At 40.5% G+C, this 20,095-nt stretch overlaps 1 protein-coding gene across 1 annotated transcript in view; it reads left to right on the forward strand.

The window, feature by feature from the left end:
• The window catches only part of ASB4 (ankyrin repeat and SOCS box containing 4), a 54,155-nt gene that overhangs the window by 9,924 nt on the left and 24,136 nt on the right, over positions 1-20,095 (forward strand). The window lies entirely within an intron of this gene.

Here is a 20,095-nt window from a genome sequence, read left to right on the forward strand (position 1 = left end):
TTTCTGCCCTCAAGAAGCTATATTCTAGTAGGGGAGATAACTACTAGCAAAATAAAATCATAAACATATAATAATAAACTGGGAAAGGAGCCAAACAGGGTGTTATGAAAGAAAATGTCAGGGGTCAACTATTATAACATGTATAGACTACTCTAAAGATATGACATGTGAGGCTGAAACTTTATGAATGAGAGGGAGCTAGCCATTAAAAAAGGAGCCAAGGAGAAGAGGAGTCCAGGTATAGAGAATAGCATGTGCAAAGTTGCTAACTGACTGAGCCATCCAGGCACCCCAGGATGCTATTTTTTAAGATGGGGAGAGTTGAGAAAGAAGCATGTATGTGGGCAGGATCACTAAATTAGTTTTTTAGGGGCGTTTGGGTGGCTCAGTTGGTTAAGCATCTGACTAGATTTCAGCGCAGGTCATGATCTCAAAGTCCTGGGATCAGCCCTGGGTCAGGTTCCTGCTCAAGGGGGAGTCTGCTAGTCTCCCACTCCTTCTGCCCCTCCCCCCACACAGGCACGCTCACTCCCTCTCTCTCAAATAAATAAATAAATCTTTAAAAATTAGTCTTTTAAAAGTTAGTTTACGGAGGTATAACTCACACACGGTAAAATTCAGTATTTTTGAGAAACACATAGTCATGAAACCATCACCACAGTCACTTAAAAAAGTTCCCTGGTGCCCTTTATAGTTAATCGCTTCGCTTTGCCCCCACCTCCAGCAAAAACACTGGTCTGTCTTCTGTCTCTATAATTTTGTCTTTTTCAGAATGTCATACAAATTAAATTATACAATATGTAGGTTTTTGGGTCTGTTTTTTCCTATTTAGCATAATGCATTTGAGATTCATCCATGTGGTTGCACTCACCAGTATATCAGACCTTTGATTGCTGAGTAGTATTCCATATATAGATGTAACACAATTAATCTGCTCCCCAGTAGGGGGACATTTGGATTGTTTCTAGTTTTTTGGCAAGTTTGAAAAAAAGCTGACATAAAGATTTGCATACGGATTCTTGTGTGGAAGTGTTCCCATTTCTCTTGGGTAAATACCCGGGAGTGGGATGATGGGTTGTATGATAAATTTATAAGAAACTGCAAAACTGTTTTTCAACCTAGTTGTACATTTTGCATTCCAACCAGGATTGCATGAGTTCAGTTGCTCTCCATCCTTGCCAGAACTTGGTAATGTCATATTAAAAGAAAAATTTATTTTAGCAATATGAATAGGTTTATAATAGTATGTTATTATGATTTTAATCAAAATTCCCCTAATGACCAAGGATGTATGGGTATGTATTTATTTGCCAGATGTGTATTTACTTTGGTGAAATATCTGTTCCTATCTCTTGCTCCTTTTTAAAAATGGGTTGTTTGTTTTCTTATTATTGATTTGTGAGAGTTCTTTATATATTCTGGATACTAGCCCTTTATCAGAAATGCGGTTTGCAAATATTTTTATTCATTCTTTGACTTTCCATTCTTCCTGTCTTTAGAAGAGCAGAAGTATTTAATTTTAATAAATTCATTTATCAATTTTTACCTCTTATGGCTTATGCTTTATGTGTCCTACCTAGGAAGTCTTTGACTAATCCCAGGAACAAAGATTTTCTCCTATGGTTCCTCCTAGAGGTTTTATAATTTCAGGTCTTACTTTTAGGTCTTTGACTCATTTTGAGTTAATTTTTGTATATGGTATAAAGCACAGGTTGAAGTTCAGCTTTTTTATACATGGATACATTATCTTATATATCCAATAGTTTCAACATCATTTATTGAAAAGACTGTTTTTTCTCCACTGAGTTGCCTTGGTATCTTTGTCAAAAATCAAGTGGCCAGATATGTATGGATCCACTGATCTATCTATCTTTTTTTTTTTTTTTTTGCTAATGTTCTATTCGCTTCATTGCTGGAGCTTTATATTAAGTCTCAAAATCAGAGTGAGTTTCCCCAGATCAGTTTTAAATATGAGAAGTTTCAGATCGCTCTGAGACCTCAAAGTGAATGAGTCCAAGTTGCACTTGACATAAACGTGTGGATTGCAGAAGAGAGCTCTGGACTAAAGCTGTAAGTTTAGGAATCGTTGGCTTATAGATTGTATTTGAAGCCAAGGGAATCAATGAAATCACTTGGATAAAGAGTGTGGAGAGAGAAAAGAGAATATAGGACCAAGACCTGATACATTCTTACATTTAGGATGTTAGCAGGATGGAGGGGGGCCAAGGAGAGTGAAATGGATTGGTAAGTGAAGTGAGAGAAAGCCCAAAAGCATTTTTGGCATCATAGAGAATAAGAAAGAGGCAGGTTCAAGAAGGAGGAGGCGGTCAGCTGTATCGATGGCTACTGAGAGATTTAATTATATGTTCCTTAGATTAAGTGACAGAATTATCACTGACAAAAGCAGTTTGGGTGAAATGGTGGGCGTAAAAGCCAGATTTGAATGGTATAATGTGTGAATGGGAGGATAAAAGCTAGGGATGCCACATAGAGACAACTGTTCAAAAAAGTCTGGCCGCACGTGCAAGCATGAGTAGCGTGATTGCTGAAGGGGGCTGGGGGCACGCACAGCAGAGTGTTCTGTAGTTGGAGATAAAAGGAAATGTTTGTGTGCTGAAGAGGATGATTTATAGAAAGCCAACATTTGAAAATGCACGAGACAGGGTAACTAAAATGTTCAAATCTTAGCAGCTGAGAGGGGGTGGAATCCAGAGACTGTTGGATACATCCTCATTTTTAACTGATGGACCAAAGTAAAGGATGGCTTTAAAACGCCAGAGTGCTTATAGATGTGGCAGTGGTGAGATGGAGATCATCTCTGATAGCTTTTGCCCCTCAAGAATGGATAAGGCAAAGTAAGTCATCAGCCAAAAACAAGAGCAGAACGGGTGGAGATTTTAATGAGAGTGGGAAGGGATGGAAAGGTCATGGGTGAAAGATTAGGAGAACAAGCTTAAAGATGCCAGGGTCTTCTCAACCTGTGGGAATCCAAGGGGGAAAAAAAAAAACCCCATCCAATTTCCCCTCCTTCTTGCCCGCCCGGGGGAGGGGAGGGTCTAGTGCAGAGACACATGGGGGAGGGGTAGGTGTCAGTTGGGACCGAGCCACCTACAGCACGTGGCCATCACCACTGCTCACACTGACTTACACATTTAGGGTTTTTAGATGTCGTTTTAATTTTAATTCATATTTTAATTCATTAATTTAAACTTCTAAGTTTTTTTATTTTTAAAATTGTTAGAAAGTTAAGACACGATATATTTGTTTAACTATTGACTTTTAATATTGCTACCTTTTCATTGGGACTTCATCAACCACAGACTGAGAGCGAGCTGCCAAGCCTTTCACTCCTCAGAGGCGTCACCAGAGGCGTCACCATCTCATCCCCCAGAGGACGTGCTTACTGTCTATCCCCTTTGTCCCTATTGACAGAGGGAGACTACCTGAAGATGAGAAGGAGTAAAGAGGTAGGGAGAGGCCAAGGAAGGCTCCCTGTAGGCTGCCACTAATGAACTAGGCTAATAATAATCAAGGAGGAAGAATGCAAGTCCATTAAAGATAAACTTACTCTTAGATCCGTGGCATCAAAGGCCAAAGCCACAAAGAAAAGAAAGATGAATTCGAGAAAGCAAAAATTTTCAGTGTTCGAGTTGCAAACAGGTCCTAAAATAAAAAGGCTGTCATAAAACTGGAAAAAAATATTGAGACTAGATGGACAAAGGTCCTCTTTATAGCCTTCACATAGAGGGAAATCTTTAGAATAAAGTAAGGAGATTAAAAACTAAGAGAGAAAAATAGAACAAAAGACCAAAAACAGATATAGGTATTTCAGACCCTCTCCCCCCAAAACGTATATAAACAGCAAATAAAGATAACATAATGATCACCTGCCCTGATAATCAGTAAAATGTTCATTAAAATGAAGGTGCTTTTGTTGTTATTTATTACATTAACAAAGATACAAACGATGACAATACAGATGTTGCCAAACACAAAGACATGCGTTCACACACTCTTAATGGGACGTGAATGGGTCTGAAGGGCAATGGCAAAAGCTCGAAAACTTTTGTAGCTCAGAAGTTCCGCCTCTAGGACTTAGGACTCATTCTGCACCTTTTGGCTCATATGGGCCCTCATTTATGTAGGGTCTCCAAATCAAACTTTGGGTTCTTACCTCAAGGTTATACATTGAGTCCAAGAGATAGCTGATGAAGGGCGCCTGGGTGGCTCAGTCGTTAAAGCGTCTGCCTTCAGCTCAGGTCATGATCCCAGGGTCCTGGGATCGAGCCCCGCATGGGGCTCCCTGCTGGGCGGGGGGCCTGTTTCTCCCTCTCCCTCTGCTGCTCCCCCTGCTTGTGCTTTCTCGCTCTGTCAAATAAATAAATAAAATCTTTAAAAAAAAAACTTTTAAGAGATAACTGATGAGAAAGAAAGAAGACATTTATCATGTAACAGAATTGGGCTTGGTTGTACAGTCTGCAGAACACTGGGAATGAAAAGACTTTCTCCCCATTCTGTAAGAGTCTTCAATATAGTGCAGTCATACTGTGTTTTTTATAATTTTTGTATCAGAAGCTTTGACTGGTTAAAGAATACTTTCAAAATATACATTGGCATTTTTCATTTTTATATATATTTAGAGTCACAAAAAATTGCCTAATTTATTTTTTGCTTGGAATCACTTATATTACTGAAAACTGAAGAATATTTGCATGTCCAATAGAAAAAAACTTTTTGAGGATTTTATTTATTTATTTATTTATTTATTTGAGACAGAGAGAGAGAGGGCACAAGTGGGTGGAGGAGCAGAGGCAGAGGGAGAAGCAGAGCCCCCGCTGAGCAGATAGCCTTACACGGAGCTCGATCCCAGGACCCTGGGATCATGACCTGAGCCGAAGGCAGACGCTTAACGAATGAGCCACCCAGGTGCCCCTTAACTCATTATTATCCACATCGCATGCAGAGTCATCTAGTTAGGAACTGTAGGAGCCCCAAATGTGTATGTCTAGCTTTGGTGATCCTAAATTCATGTGCACCTAAACACAGAATCTCAAAGTGTATAAGGCAAAATCAGCAGAACTATACCACTTTACTGCAGTTATCTGGGCATGCATCTCAAACACTGAAAAGTCTGAAGAAAGCAGGAAGACGGAAATAATAAAGATAAGACCAGCAATCAATGAGATTTAAAAAAAAAAAAAACAGATTTTAAGAAAGGTTTACCCATTGTATAGAGTATTATTCAGTCATAAAAAATAATGAAGTCTTGATACATGCTACAATATAGATGCACCTAGAAAATATTATGCCAAGTGAAAGAAGCCCGGCACAAAAGGCCACATATTATGTGATTCATATTTCTATGAAATAGCCAGAAGAGGGAAATGCACAAAGCAGATTAGAGTTATCAGGGGCTGGAGGAAAATGGTAATGGGGAATAACAGCTTAATGGGCATGGGTTTCCTTCTGGAGGGATGAAAATATTCTAGCAGTTAATAGTGGTGATAGTTGCACGATATTGTGAACATATTAAATGCCACTGGACTGTACACTTTAAAATGGTAAAAATGGTGCATTTTATGTTATGTGAATTTTACAATAAAAAAATTAAATAGAGGGGCACCTGGATGGCTCAGTCTGCCTTCAGCTCAGGTCATGATCCCAGGGTCCTGGGATCAAGCCCTGCGAAGGGCTTCCTGCTTCTCCCTCTTCTTCTCTCCCTCAAATAAATAAATAAAATCTTAAAAAAAAAAAAGAAAAGAAAAATTTTAAGCTGTGTTACCTTCATACCATATAGAAATTAAAGATTATGTTGTAAAAAATGCTCATTGACATGGAACAATTTTTAAAAAGAAGTTTATAAGAGAGTATAAGCTTATTTTTCTAAAAAGTATATATGATTATGCATATCAGGAAAGAATATCCAAATTATCAGAGTCAAACCTGATATTGTAGCTAATGTTTAGCTATAGCTAATAAGCAACTTCAAAAAAGTAAATTTGTTATTTTAGATCCTTACTCCTAGAATCACACATTTTTTTGTTTTGTTTTGTTTTTTAAAGTGTGGTGCCCAGAAAATATATCAAAAGCAAAACACTTTGTGAATCAGATAAATGAGGAAAATTTCACCCATTTTATGGTTGGAGAAATAGAAGGAAAAAGTAGGGCCTTGAAGTAGGTCTCGCAGCCTAGAAACTCTAGAAGACCGTGAGCATCTTGCATTCTTTCTTTTGCATTTTTATGTCTTCAGCCTCTGGACAGTGCTTGGCACATAGAAGGTACTCCATAAACGGTCCCTGACTGATCTGGGCATGGCTCCAGGAGCCCTGAGTGCACGGATGGGAACTCCGTTTATCTAATAAATGGACACTGTTATGTTCATGGTTAATGAATGAAATGTGGTTGCTGGTCAGGTTCATCCTCTCCATCTCTGGGGGGATAGTTGAGGAATGGATTTTCTCTCTCTTGGATTATGTTGTAGGCACTTTGAGGAGAAGTCACATACATCACTTTGTGGCTGGACAGAGGGAATTGAGTCAGCACACAGACAAGGAAAGTGAGTCAGTCTAACATTAAACTCGGGGACCGGAGAAATCCATTAGAGGGAAAACCAATGCCATGGCAACTGAAAACCGATGTAATTTCATTTGCTACTTAATGGACTCTTTGTAGAAAAAAGTGCTCTTTGTGGAAAAGGCTAATTGAGGCCAAAAAATTGCATGCAATTTTCGCTTAAAGGATTTTCCCCTATTTTTTCAATGTTGCAGAGCCTGCTTTGTCCCTATGCAGGATTTTGTCTGCTATTTTTCTGTTTGCCTTTCTACTTAATGCCCCCCATCTTCTGGCCTTTGTTTCCTTTGGTATTAGTATAATAGTGCTCATCAGTTGAGAGGGCTTATTTACCTCAGTGAAAATGTCCTCTCCGTGAATCCTGCATTTCCCTACGAATAAAGAGAGTCAGGTCAGGTTTAGCTGGCTGAATAGCAGTATATTATTTCTACCTATTCCCTTTCATAAGAGGAAAATGAAAGCTGCTTGTTTTACTCTGCATGAAGCAAATCCTAACAGTTGGAGGAAAAATGTGTTACTGCACGAAAGCCATAAAAATTCAAATGTTTCTTCCCAGAATGTAGTATGAGGTCAATGTAAAGGAGACCCTGCTTTCTCAACGACGGTCCCCTGCTATTTGGTGTGAGGACAACACAAGTTACCCACATGTTAGGAAAGCCCCGTTCAGTGATGAGAACCTAGCAAGGCGAGATGTCATGGGACTTCCCTTTAGCCAAGAGATGCTGGCTCGATAGGCAATCCCTGTCCCCACTCGGTCACGCTTCATGTCGTTCCAGCTCTTACGTTATATGTTGTCATAGCACAAATCTGACCATCCTTGTCGTTTGCAAACAACTTTGAGGATTTTTGCCCCATCTGCCTTACGGTTGGTACCACCTGTGCAATATGAATTCAATCTTTTCTTCCAATTGACATTACTTATTAAATTAAATTTTAAAAGAAACTGCGTATCACTATAAAAATTGATTTGTCACTCTAAAAGAGAGGGCAAGATCCCTTGCCATACATAGAACGTAACAGTAACAGCAAATAACAGGTGGTGAAATTCTTGACTTCCATCTGCCCAGAGACTCTCTTTTCTCAGATGGCAGAGAATGACTCAAAAGCCTCATCTTCTGGTTGCTATTTTTTTTTTTTCTAGAAACATTGTCTCCAGTGATTATGCTCTGAATTAGTGAACTTGAAATTTATTTGCAGGCCATGTCGCATACCCAGTCAGGTAGCGGGTACTCCCAGCCCGTTAAAGAGTGGCCCACATAAGATCACAGCACACTGTGAGTGACACTGCCTTAAGCAGTGTTTTCTAAAGTTGATTGTTTATTTAGTGTTGATTTTAGAAGCATCCCCTTTAAAATCAAGAGTGAGACAAGTCTGCTGTCTTAGCTACGATTTCAACTCTGTCCTCGAGGTCCTTGCCAGCATGAAGAGAAAGCAAAAATAAATAGTATGTATGAAGATGGCAAAGCAGGAAGCAAAACTGTTGTTATTTTGCACAATATGTTTGTCTACATAAAAAAAATAAACAACAAGAAAATATAAGGTCAAATGGTTAGAATTTGTAATTGAGTTCAGCAGAGGTACTGCATTTGCGATCAATAGCCAAAACTCAATCGTATCTCTAAATACCAGAAACAAGCGGCAGGAAATTATTATGTAAGAAAAGATACATTTATATACATCAGGAGAAATTTAAGGTACCTAGAAAATCTATTCCACAAAAGCGTGGAAAAATACAAAAATGGATGAGAAGACATTAAGAAGATACCACAGGCAAGGTTTATTATGAAAAATGTAGTTCTTGATATGCCCACCTAAGTGGCAGCCACTTTCACTTCTTTTAGCTCATTAGTTTCGTATTTATCTCCATATTGCTAAATAAATACCATTTATTTTGGCATAAAATTGAAAAGAATAACTAGCAATATAAGCAATTTCTGATAATATATTTATTTATCATAATGGAAGATGAGGCTCTTGCTCTTTTTTCTACACCCCCCTTCCCCCATACAAGTACCTTTCCCATCTTCCATCCTCACAATATCATGACATTATAACCACAAGGCTTGTGGTAAACTGGGATAACTTCTCCTTTGTACATTTTGTTTTTCCTGGAGTTGTCTCATTTTTTTTTTTTTTTTTTGCTTAGTTTCCTATGGATCATCACTATTTAACCCCAAACTTTTTGCAAATGGTTTTAATCTTTTTTGAAAATATTTCAGTTTTTCTTACAAAAAAAAAAAAATCCCTTCTGGAGCCTTCAGGCCTAGATGGTCCAACTGCTGTCCTCCTGGGATCTCCATTCCCCATCATCCTGGAGACTCCCTTTGCCTCTCACCCATGTTGAATTTCCTGTGTCCTGGATCCTGAGTCTCCCTATATCTTGGTTTGTTATCTGTTTGGGTGGAGCACCTCCTCTACTAGATTTCTGAGAAAGGGGACAAGAGACTACACATCCCCCAGAATGCATTTATCCTACCCTGATATGGCATAGAATTCTAGATGGGTAATCATTTTCTTGTAGAATAATGAAGACATTTCTCCATTTCCCTCTAGTTTCTAGTACCACTTCTGAAAGATCAGGAGCCATTTTATTTCTTCATCTTTTATATATGACCTTTTATCTCCTGTCTTTTTGTCTTTGGCATTTGGAAATTCCATGATGATCTGCTTTGGTGGGTGTATTTTCATCCATTGTCCTGGGTCCTTTCAACCCCCAAAGGTGCAAGTCTCTAAGTTCTGATTTCTTTTCTTCTATTTTCTGCATTCTCTGTCCCTTGAATTGCTATTCTTTAAATATTATACTTCCTGCACTTTTTATCTAATTGTCTTATCTTGTCTCTCCTGTTTTTTTGTGTGTGTTCTTTTTTTTTTTTTTATTAAGTAGACTCCACGCCCATTGTGGAGCCCGACACAGGGCTTGAACTCACGACCCTGAGATCAAGACCTGAGCTGAGATCAAGAGTCAGACGCTTAATCAACTGAGCCACCCAGGCGCCCTACCTCTCCTGTTTTTTTATTTCTTTATCTTTATGCTTTCCTTTCTGGGAAATTTACTCCAGATTATTTTTCTCTTGTTGTTGTTTTTTTTAATTGTCTCTGTCTACCATATTAAAGGCTTTCCTTAAATTTTTATAATCTTTAGATGTCTGCTGATAGTTAAGATCGAATGACTAAAAGCTGTTTTGGAATCTCAGTATATGGGTAAGTTTAGTTTAACTATTAGCTTTGCTATGTCGTATCTGGCTGGATCTTTTATTTGAGAAATCTCTGACATAGTATCTTTGGATCTTTTTTTTTAGGTTGGCCAGGTTCTCAAAATAAATAAATAAATAAATACCTCTACCTGATTTCTTCCTGGGTTAAGACCCAGTTGCCTATTTTCTAAGTGCTGAATTGAGGAAAAGGGCTGGGAATGAATAAGGAGTATACATGCTGTCTGGAATGCTCTGTCTTCTCCTCTTGACCGAGCTAACTTCTAGCACCTAAGGCCTTAGTTCAGACATCATTTCCAAAGATCATTCTTCCTGAATACACTTTAATGAAGTTAGGTCCCTATGTCACTCTGTATTCTCATGACATGTAGTTTTCCTTTGTGGCACTTGCATTTTGTTTAATCCTTTGACTAGTATCTGTTTCCCTCACTAATCTATGTCTCATGAGAGCAGAGTTTTGCTCAGCATAGGGCAGTGTGTAGTCCATATTGGTTGCTGATTGTGGAGTATTCGTGAATGTTCTATTGAATGCAAGTACCAGCACTAGGGAGGACGGTGGGATTGAACCAGAGCAATTCTGTCACCATTACTGGCAAGATGACTCTTGGTTTATGGTCCATTGCACTCCTTGCTTCTCTTCCTACATGAAGACAGTATGAAGAAGGGAGAAGCCAGAAGTGTCAAATACTATTGAGGAATCTAGCAAGATGAGAATTAAAAAGTTTACATTAATTTAATGACATGGAAGGACTTGGATATTATAGTAGCCGTTGAGTCACGGATGCAGAAATCAAAGTAGAGGGGATTGATAACTAAAACAGGTTGCGAGTGTGAACAAATCCACTGAGGAAGAGTGTTTGTGGAGAGGAGGCAGCAGGGCAGAACATGAGGGAAATGGGGTTGAGAATTGTCTTCTTTTAGATGATGGAGACCTGAGCATTTAAAAAATGGGTGGGGGGCAGACTTTGAGATCAGAGGACGGAGGGGGGATAATTTAGGCTGTGAGGAGTCTGAGAAGTTTGGGAAATGAAATCTAGAACCAGGTAGAGGGATTGACTCTAGAGGGGAGGGCGCCTGTTACAGTGTAGCTGGAGGCAAAGAAGGAGAGAAGATAGGAATTGATAGGTGTGGAAAGGTTTGTGAAGTTTCCATCTGAAAGGCATTTTCTATGTAAAAGAGGAGGTCAGCAGATCTGAGAAGGGAGAGAGAGAGGAAAGAGTTAAAGAATCGAGGAGGTGGAAAAGGTCTGAAACAATCATTATGGACAGTGGGGGCATAAATCAGGCAGAGAAAGAGAATCACTGGATGGCTGACCAGTCTCGAGGACCCAGCTGAGTGTTCTGTTTGACTCGATGGCGGTACCCGGCTGGTACAGTTGGCACATCACTGGGAGTATGATTTTTGCTAGATAGCTCTCTGCACTTGGGTGTGGGCACCGAGACAGAAGCTAATTGGGTTCATTCATAGCACCAGGTGGGTACTTGGAAGAGTTGGAGGTGGTTTTGGCAAAAGGGTTATTGAAATGATGGAATATGGAAGTAAGCTGGGTAGGGAGAGGAGGTGAATAAGGAACATCTGCTGGACAAAGAGAACACAGAGAGGGGTTCGAACAACACCAAGATAGAAAGATAAGCAGCTATAGTCAGAAAACTGAATGTGGGAATTTGTGATTTCCGGAGACTGATCAGTTGAAACTAATTACTCAGCCCAGGTATGACTGTGGGTGGGAGTCACTGGGTCAGTGAAGAGGAGAAAGCCACCAGGGAGAATGAGATCGGGACATTGAAAGACCGGGGCATTGGGTGGTCGGTCATCCATGCTTTTGTTAAAGTCACCCAGAATTTGTGTGGTGAGGGATAATGTGAGTCAGTCAGCCAAAATCTTCAGAAACTGATGGGGAGATAAATGTATTCAGGAAGGAGGGCAGGTGGTATAGATTAAAAAAAAAAAAAAAAAAAGCAGAGCCCTAAAGAAGCGGGGATGTTCTTTTCATTTTTATTTATTTTTTCAAGAGAATTAGAGAGTAATTGGAAGCAGCAATGGGGAGCCAGACATATGAAAAAGAACACCCAGCTATATGCTGTGGGCCAGAGTTAAGCATCCTGCATCCTTTCTTTGAGCTCGAACAGGGCAAAGCTAGTTGGGTTGCCATGGTGACCAACGCCATGTCTCCGGGCTCATTAATCCTGTGTTCCAAACGAAGCACTTAGCAATAGCTTCTGAATAAATGCAACAAAGCTCTGCATACTGAAAAGGGCACATTCATGGTAAGCAGGGGAAAAAGGTTTTCAATTTCATTCATTAAACTTGAGTAAATAATTTAATATCTTTGTGCGTCAGTCCTCCTAGCTAATGAATAAGGATAAATGCTTAATGGAAAATCTAGCCTAATAAAGTTAACAGCATCAGCTTTACATATAAAGGAAATTGATGTCGCCGGTATATATGCATATGAAGGGGAAAATGGAAAGGAAAATAACATATATTAAGCATCTACGATGTGGGATGTCAGGTACTTTTAAATAAAATGTCTCACTTAATCCTTGCAACAACCATATGAGGTGAATATTATTCCCTTCATCTTGTAGATGAGGAATCAGAAACTCCGAGAGGTTAACTAAGGCCCCGTTCACACAACTGGTAGGATTCGAGGAGGCCCGATTCTGTCTGGTTTGGGTCCATGAGGCCCCCACTATGCCTTGCTGAAAACCATATACAGCTTATCTTTGTGGGACGTTTGGCTACTTAAAAAAATTAGGAGAAAAGTTTGTCCTAAGGTGACATTGCCTATATGAAAGATAAGTTTAAATGCTGTATTAGAATTCCATCAGCTTAAAAAAATTTGCTACCATTAGATGTTTTTAAAGGTTTTTCTTGAAAACAAAATATGAGAAGACAGCTGGTTATATTAGAAGTGTGTTTAATTAAAAGATGTGAAGCACTGTCAAAGCTTCTTCTAAAATGAGCCCCCCCCCCCAGAGTAATTGTTTATCCCCACTTCCTGTTTCCCGGTCCACGGAAAGCTTGGGGTTGCAAAGCAGACCCTCCACACAGAAATCGCTTTTTTTATTCTAGGTCTAATGACTTTGTTTGGTTTTTCTGGATTTGCTCCAACTAAGGTGTAGATAAGTGATTGAGAAAGATATATTAAAAATCCATTAATTCATTTTCCTTAAAATTAAACTCTTTAATTAAAAGCAACACTGATCAATTTCTAATTTCTGCCTCTAACAACATGATACAGCAAGGTTTAAAATAAATAGAAACAACTTGGTGCGAGTTAAATATCCCTGTCACTGAACTTAGTTGTTAGCAATTTTTTTCTCCAAATACTAATTGTTTAGTTTCACCTCTATGACTATGCCGGATCTGTTTTCTTAAATTCACGGTGCTTACTGCCTCCCCAGATGACTCCCAAGTGCGTCTTCAGAGGGAAAGTGTTAATTCCAGCCTTCTGTCCCCTGTCAGTATTAGAGGTTTTTCCGACTGGTTCTCTCTACTTTAAATTCTCCTTTCAAAGGCCATATGTGACTTGCCTTGTGAGTTGTCCGTCTGGGCGTGTTATCTTTGTTTTATAACTAGAAGCATCTGAAACCAGAAATTGAAGGATGAAGTTTTCATGGGCCTGTACTACTTTATTTTTTTCCTGATTTACCAGCACGTCTCTAATTTATTTCTTACTCAGAGGAGCCTGGATCAGATTATCCCCCAAACATTTTAAATACCATTTAGTAAAAGATAGCAGATTTATAAACAGAAACGCAAGTGTTTTCTTTGTAATCTCCCAAAGTAATAACTAATGGAAGATAATCTAAACAATTTTAGAATGAGACCTAAGGGCCCAGATTTGGAGGTAAAATGGTTAAATCAGACAAGAATCTGAGGCTCCCAGCTCAGTTTTCTATTAAGCTAACCAAGAAAACACACCAATACAAAAAATGGTAATAAAAGCATTAGAACTGGAAGCTAAGAATCAAGCATAGGCCAGCTTCCCGAGGAAGTTTCGACTAATTAGAAAGTTAATCGGAACAGAGTGGACCCCTTTCTTTTCTGAGATAAAACAGCCCTCTGGTAGTCAGAAGAGGTATTGGGCAGCCCCCCTCTGAGCATCTCCGAGGGCCCAAGACTTCTGGGGGAAGCCCCTAGAGGATCTTTTGCTTCCATTCACTTGCAACCTTGGACGTCCCAGCAGCCTTCGGAAGCGTCCTTCAATTAAGAGGGCCACAGAACGGAGTGGGAAAGGCAGGAAACAAGGTCACTTCTGGCAAGCAAAGTTGAATTAACCTGGGTGGGAGCAAGACGAAAAGATTGAGTAAGAGCCTCGAGGGAAAAGTCGGCCTGGAGTTAATAACTAACAACAACAACAACAACAATCAGATGTGGCATTTTTATTGCCATAATCCTCACAGCTATTCTATGCGGTTCCTACTATTATCCCGTATGTAGATTCGAAACGCTGAGCTTTAGATAAATTGGTTAATGGGAACGCCAGATTTTGAAGACAGAATGACCTCAATGCAGAGTACTTGCTTTCTCCACTAGGTGGTGCTGCCTCCCCTTTACTACTTGGAATCCTTGTCAGGAACGGAAGTGTCCTGGGACTGCACTGTCGCCTAATTCTGTGCATCTGTCTCCACTGTAGACTGGACGTGTCAATCAGTAACCTGCCACTGTCTCAGCTCCTTCTAGAACTGTGCCTTGTGCACAGTCCCTTAGGTCGTTACGTTCTATAACGCTGGATCCTTCCCCATCAGAGCTGATAAAACCAGGGTGGTGGTATTCTATCCAAGGGGCTCAAATACGGCTGGATATGAAAAGATGCATTCAAGTATAGTGCTTATGAACACAAGTACTGGAGTCAGATTTCCTGGGTTCAAATCCTGATAGCCCCTCCATTCGCTTTCTACGTGAGTAACTTCTTAGGATCGAAGCCTTCATTTACTAAATGGGGATGCTGATCATAATCCAAGTTGGTTCTAGGGAACTCAAACAAGGTTTGTGGATTTTCATGTGTGACTCTTTTCCCACCCCTTACTTTTGTATTATCTAGAAATGCATTTCCCAAAGTCCATTATATTAAACATCGATTCTGGCACTGTTAATAGGTATTACAAAAAGACAGTTCCTTGGTCAAATAGATTTGGGAAAACACATGTTAAATTCGAAGGGATCCTCACTGTAGGACTTTTTAGAATCTTTCATATGGTAATGGACTTGTACATACACAAAGGTACACAGATCTACAAATTTATTTAACCACACAGTCTTTATTTTTAGTGCATCTTATGGTACTAATATGCCATGCAGGAGACTTTGGGGAAAACTGGCATAGAAGAGTGAAACTGGGGCTTTTGACTGGAAGCAAGAACTGAACTCAGCCCTGAGTACATCGGTCTTCCTTCCAGTGTCTAATCCGAGGGCACACTCTGTCTCACGGTAGTGGGCAGAATAATGACCCTCCAAAGATGTCTACATCCTAATCCCTGAAATCTATGCATATGCTACCTTATATGGCAAAAAGGTTTTTGCAGATGTGATTGAATTAAGGACCTTGAGATGAGAAGATGATCTTGGATTATCCAAATTGGTCCATCTCCTTAAAATTGGAGAGCCTTTTTTTGGCTGTGGTCAGAGGAAATGTGACTCTTGAAGGAAGGTTCTGATCTCTGAAAGAGACTACACCCTCCATTGCTGACTTTGAAGATGAAGGAAGGAGCACATGAGCCAAGCAACGTAGTGGCCTCTAGAAGTTGAGAAATGCAAGGAAACAGATTCTCCTAGGGACTCCAGAAGGAATACAGTCTCACTGATACCTGATCTTAGCCCACTGTGTTAGAGTTTTCCAAAGAAACTGAATCCACAGCGGGCAGGGGGAAGAGATTGACTGATTAGTTTTTAACAAACTGGTTCATGAGATTGTAGAAGTATGAGTCCAAAAACTGTGGGTGGGCTGGCAAGTTGGAGACCAAGGAAGAAGTACAGTCTACTAGCAGAATTCCTTCCTGGTGCAAGGGAAGTCAGTCTTTGTTTTATTCAGGCCTTTGATTAATTGGATGAGGTGCACACATTATCCGCTTACTCAAAGTCCACTCATTCACAGAAACATCTAGAATAATTTTTGACCAAATATCTGGGCACTGTGGCCCAACCAGGTTGTCAGAGACCTATGTTGAACTTCTGACCTATGGAACCATAAGATAATACACCTGTGTAGTTTTAGGCCACTAAATCTGTGGTGATTTGTTATGGCAGCAGTGAGAAATGAACACACTCACCTTCTGTCCATTATAAGCATTGTCATCTACTGTGACACGAGTCATTTCCTACTGAGGACCTGGTCACCTGTCTCTTGGTTTTGGTCCATTTCCCTCGTTCCATCACTGGGGATGAATTTCAATGACTGGATTCCAGGCCCAAACTCACCTGTACAGTTCGGGGGCCACCTCAGCGCCCACACCCTGCCTCTCACTCCAGGTGAGCCATCCGCTCATATGACCACATCCTGGCCTTTGTTACTGCTCCATTATTTTCACTTCCTATCTTTTCAAGCTTCATTCCCTCAGTTACACCTTACCTGCTCTTCAATGTTACCCTGGCTCCAGCTCCTTGCACCTCTCCTATCCATGTCTCTTGGCCCTTCCTTGAACCATTTCCTTTCTCTCCTCAGCCTGGGCTTCCTGGTTGGTACTTGAACTCTGATCTCACCAACATGGTGACTTCTTTGCCACAGCAGTGTTCTTCTGGGCTAACATGGACCTGGGCTAATAAACCTCTCCCTACTCACTGTTCAATATCTGTAAGAATACATTAAAATTTGCCCAAAAAAATCCTTCAGCAACAACTATGTAAACAAAATATATGAACAAACTATAAGCCAAAGAATGAGCTCTATTAATTACATCATCAAAGGGAATGGATTGGGATGTACATTTTTAATGAAATACCACATGATATACCTTCTTAAATAAAACAAGACGGATGGCCCCCCTCCGCCCCCGCCCCTGGAGTTAAAGAAAGAAATTGACTCACACATTCGGTGTCTAGTTTTAGGGTGCACAAATTCTCCTTCCCCTTATCAGTCTAATTCCATTGAGAATACGACTCACAGCACGCTACATGTCAGGAATTAGAGAAGATCTTGTATTCTCAGATGATTAGTCACTACCTGTCTTACAGAGCTCTCAAGTATGAAGCTGGTAAAAAAGAAGTCCAACTGGGAGTCTAAGAAAAATATGCTGGCCCACAGGGAAGGATCGTTACCCTGACAACTCAAGAGAGGGTAATTCTAGAACTGCCTTTCTGTGAGAAATAGACACAAATTTTGAAGCTCTCGGCTTAATTCCGTCCAAAGTTTGAAGGGGACATGGCCTGTATGAAACGTTAGCAAATAAGGGACTGACATAAAGGCAGAAATGCAAAGGGAGCGGGGGAGGCGGGGGAGGTGGGGGCGGCGGGGGAGTCGTGTCCCACTTCCCTCAACCTCAGGGTCTGTCTTCAAGCCTTATGTCGTCAAACGTCTGGTTTCTCCAGCTTGGACATAGACCCTATCACACATAGTACCCCTGGGTAGATTAATTTTAATTTCCTACAAATTGTATTAGCAGGTAGTCTTTCACCCTAACCCCCTTTGCTGATATGAGTCCCCAGCAGTGACTTACCTGTGTTCACGCTGGCCCCTGAGATGGACCTCATCACTACTGCTGCCACTTGAAAGGGAAAGCCCACTGTTGCTTGGCAAATTTGTCCTTGTGTAGTTGGTTTCTGCTAACTTAATTAATGCCCCACTAGCTGCCTCCCACTGCCCCCCCGCCAAGAATTCTGCCTCAGGAGTCAGGGTACCACTCCCTTCATTCCTTATCATCTTCCTGTCTCATTCCAGGCCCCCCTCCAAGCAGCCAGGGCCATGCCCCTCCACCCCTGAGGCTGGCCTAGGCCTCCGCTCGCTCGATCTGAGTCCAGAACAAACAGAGTTTTGTCCCTGGGTGGAGGAAGAAATCATTATTCCCTCCCTCCAAATTCCTGGCCTTTAGAAAACACAACAGCCCAACAAACTTCCCGAAGATTTACCTCTTTTTCAGTTGAATGACAATAGTAGCATTCATTTCCCTCAGCAAAAACACCATTCCCAATCATAAGATATGGTTTGACTTCATGAGCCCAACAATATTAGTGCAAAATAGTGTGATAATAGTACATTTCCCGAAGACTGAGTTATTCAGTCTTATCTATGGTTGCTTTGCTAAATTTTCATCAATGTGGGTTTTTTTTTTTTCTGAATTAAAAAGATAAAAAATAAAATAAGTATAAGGTGACCGAGCTCAATGCCTGCATCTGGATTGTTCGCGTCTAGAAAGATATCTTTTTCCTTAAGGTTGAGTAAATTAAAAATAAACATAAGAATAAATAAACATGGGCTCTATGAGGAAAAGTCTGCATTCCCAGGGATGAGAAGCAATATTCTGAGGAGTTGGCAGATAAGCTTTGATATGAAAAAGATTCGCTTCAGTAGACAGAAGGAAATAGTTTGTGATATTTGCTTCCTGTTTTCAATATGTTTTAAAAAAATACAGGTAGCGGTTAGAGAAGAAACTTATGAGAAGAGACCATGTGAAAAACAGCTTGGTTTAAACAGCATTTATAAAGCCAAGTCGTTTTTCTCTTTCCTCACTGGCTTACTTCAGTCTTGTTTCCTGGATTTGTGTCTGTTCCATTTTTAAACATTGCTGGGCCCCAGGGCTCAGTGGAAGACATACGTTTCCCACCTTGGTGATCTGATCTAGTCCCATGGCTCAGATACCATCGAATGGGGTTCACTCCCGGGTTTGTGTCTCCCAGCCTGGACCTCTACTCCGAGCTCCAGCTCATCTGTCCAACTACCTGTAGCCCATCTCCACTAGATGTTGAATGAACATCTCAAACCTACCATGTCCAGACTGAAACTGTGTTTCCTGCTCCTGTCTCCTTCTTAACAAATGACAATTCTGCTCTTCCCATGGCTCAAGCCCAAAGCCTAGAAGGCACTTCTGTTTCCTCCCTTTCCCTCATACCTCACACCTCACAAGACCTGTTGGTGCCATCAAAATATATCTGTAGTTCGACCACTTCAAACCGTCTACACTGGGGCCACCCTACCCAAGCCACGTTATTTCTTCTTGAACTATGATAGCAGACTTTCAATAATGCCCCTGCTTTCATGTTTTCCTTTTTTTACTGTCCACCCTCCACACAGCCAGTCTGAGTGATCTTTACAAAAGGTAAATCAGACCACTTCCCTCCCTCACATTCGTTCCCCTCAAATTTAGCATATGGTCTAAGGTCTTTCCTGTAACCTGCTGAGCCTGACATTGCCTGGTCTCTGCTGGCTTCACCAGTGACATTTTCTACCACTCTCTCTTTTACTCAGCTCTTTTGATACTTGCATTCTCTCCATTTTCCGAACACATCCAGCTTGTTCCTGCCTACCTCAGAACCCGTACCTTTGTTGCCTCCTTCTCCAGGAAAGCCTTTCCCCATGCTCTTCAGATGGGTTCCTTCCATGATGCACCCACGTCACGTCCTCACAGCCTTTACATGAAATACTTCATCTTCTTCCCTCGTGATCCTCTGTGACTTCACCCAACTTTATTTTTCTTCATCACACATCACTACCTGTAACTTCATATATGAGTTAAATTATTTTGTCTGTCTTCTTCTGTAACATATGGATTCCATGAAGTAGGGACCTTGTCTTATTTACTAGGTTATTCCCAGAGACTCAGACAGTAGCGGGTTCATAGTAGGAGCTTAACAAACATTTGTTGAATGAATGAATGTACCATGCACTAGGGCACGAAGACAAATAGATATAGCATCTGTTCTCGAGGATCTTAAAGTGAAGAAAAAAGACACCCACAGCTGTTATTCATTAGAGTGAGATAATGCAATTTTTATAGTGGAGGGACAAGGAGCACAGCCTGGGAGTAAGGAAAATCTTTTCAGAAAGACATGGTGCTGGAACTTGAAGGGTGAGTCAAGAAGAAATTAAGGTCGTTGCAGGCCAAGGCAACGACAAAGCAAAGGCATGCAGGTGTTTGCAAAGAACTACAGGATGCTCAGTAATAAAAGTATGAGACAGAAGATAGCAGCATAGAAGTCTGGAGAAGCAGAAGCTGGGTTTTGGATGGTTTTATCTCTTAGGATAAAAAGTTTAAACCATATCATATAGAAAATGGAAATCTTGCAGGATTTTAAGAGAGGTGGTCAGTTGTGTTATTTTAAATACATTACTCTCAACATTATGGAGGGAAAGGCAAATGTACAAACAAAAGGCAGTG

Source organism: Eumetopias jubatus, unplaced genomic scaffold (genome assembly GCF_037043125.1).
Source record: "Eumetopias jubatus isolate StellerSeaLion01/CBP00866 unplaced genomic scaffold, mEumJub1_p1.0 scaffold_14, whole genome shotgun sequence".
In the NCBI taxonomy this organism is placed as follows: domain Eukaryota; kingdom Metazoa; phylum Chordata; class Mammalia; order Carnivora; family Otariidae; genus Eumetopias; species Eumetopias jubatus.